Raw genomic sequence first — 2,115 nt, forward strand, 5'->3', positions numbered from 1 at the left:
TTGGCTTTGAATCCATATTAATATTCTACTAAAACACAAAACTTAAACATAAAGTAAAACAATTACACAGGAAAGGAAAAATGTTTTCCTAATTCTGTGTGTATTTAGTGATACAACAACACAAGATAATTATTTAGGTTTGCTTAAAATGCTATAAATTAGTTTTATGCGACTAATTAAATAGATTTTAGGAAATACTGAACTATAAAAATGTATTAGGCTATGTAGAACAAGTATATTTTGGTAGTATTCTTGATATTATTATTCAGATATTGATATAGCTATGCTTTATACTGTTTTTGTCTTTAAAAATAGTGACATAAGAGAAGGCACATGATACACATGTGATGTCATAAATAATTGGATGCTTATTAAAGACAGAATTTTTAAAATAGATATTTAACCATTACAATATTGGATATGTGCATGAAGATTTCAAATCAACTTTTCATTAACTATTTAATTTTAAAAAGCTATTAAAGCCATTTATCTTGGGGCTTGACACGTTTTATTTGAGTTTTCTATGATAACTCTTTAAATTGAAATAAGTACCTTTTATTGGTGTTTTTTCTTAGGAAAGAGTCTACAGGGTGTTCAGGGTCTCACTACTAGTTCTGACTCATAGTTATCCACCTATTTACAGTCATGCAAGAACAGAGGTTACAGGCCGGAGCCAACACGCCCAATCTCAATTGCTGTCAGAGTACACCCCGGGGGGCGGGCTACCCGGCCACCGCAGCAGGCCTGGGGATCGAACCCGCTCCTGAGCCTGATTGCAGGCACTTTAAGCTGCTGAGCTATGGCCCGCCCTAATAAGTACGTTTTGATTTAATCCAAGTCCTATTCTTTAAAGAAAATTTTGTTTTAGCTGAATGATAGCAGTTCAAGTGCTGTGCGGCTTCCAATAATGATTATTCAGTTTCTGAAATATTTACATAAGACCCTTTTAATCTTCTCAGCACAGTTTGATGAATATAATCATAATGAATCTTCTCTACTCCTTTCATGGGACATAATACCACATTCGAAATTCTAAATAAATATTCTATTGATTTAAATTTTAATTAAGCTTCTGTTTTCATAGAAAATATATCAGTTTCCTGGCTCATAGAATGTATTTTATATTCTATTCCCTCAGTAACTGCTCATATGTAAACAATCCTGTCTTTAAATGAACTCTAAATGTATGTGGTAAACACTGTGATTTTTATTTTTATTTTTATTTTAGAGCAACTGCGAAGTGGAACTGAGCTATTGATGGCAACTTTCATTTATTGATGATTAATTTCTCATCTCACACAGCAGAGCTTCCAGCTTTGGCTTTATTTCTGTATTCTAGTTGATCTACAACTTTACCTGGATAATAACTACTTTTCAGCCAGATTTTATTTTCAAAGCTTAGCTGGAAAATCTCTATTGCCAGGAGCCCTGGTGTAAGCAAGACACATGCTCTAGTGTAATGTAACAAATGACTAACAGGGTATGCAAATTACATACATTTCAACATTTTTTTCAAGTAATAGAATCTAATAGAATTTTACCTCTAGAAAAATACATGGTTAATGTGTCAAACCAAAAAATGTTGGCTTTGTCTGTTGGCACGAAACAAAAACTGAGAAAAAAGAAATCCAGCTGCTATGTGTGATTTCCTTTACTGATCTTCAAATATCCAGGAAAATTGTACACAGTGATGATTACAAATTTCCTAACCTCACCTAAATATCTTTTGATATAATGTATTCAGATTAACTGACAGTTGTTGGTAATTTAATTACGTATAAAATCTTCCAGTGTTCCCTAATAGATTGCAGCAGCTATTGCTGCTTTCAAAGCGTGTCATAAATTTATGCATGTCTATATTTGTCTGAAATCCTTCCTATTCCAGGACTATTATTCAGCTAAAAATAATTTGTAATTTCTTATGAGTTGCTGTTGCTGATTCTTCACATTTTTCATAATGTTAAATTTTGTTTATTGATCTAGAGTTTCAAATATGCCTCCATCATTTGAAAAATATTGATTTTGTTAAAAAGCAATGATAATTAGAAAGCATTTTAAAAATAGTAAAAATGAATCAGATATCTGTAGTGATTTGATAGAACACATTAATAAAAA

The sequence above is a fragment of the Octodon degus genome, unplaced genomic scaffold (genome assembly GCF_000260255.1).
Source record: "Octodon degus isolate 3935 unplaced genomic scaffold, OctDeg1.0 scaffold00013, whole genome shotgun sequence".
Lineage (NCBI taxonomy): Eukaryota > Metazoa > Chordata > Mammalia > Rodentia > Octodontidae > Octodon > Octodon degus.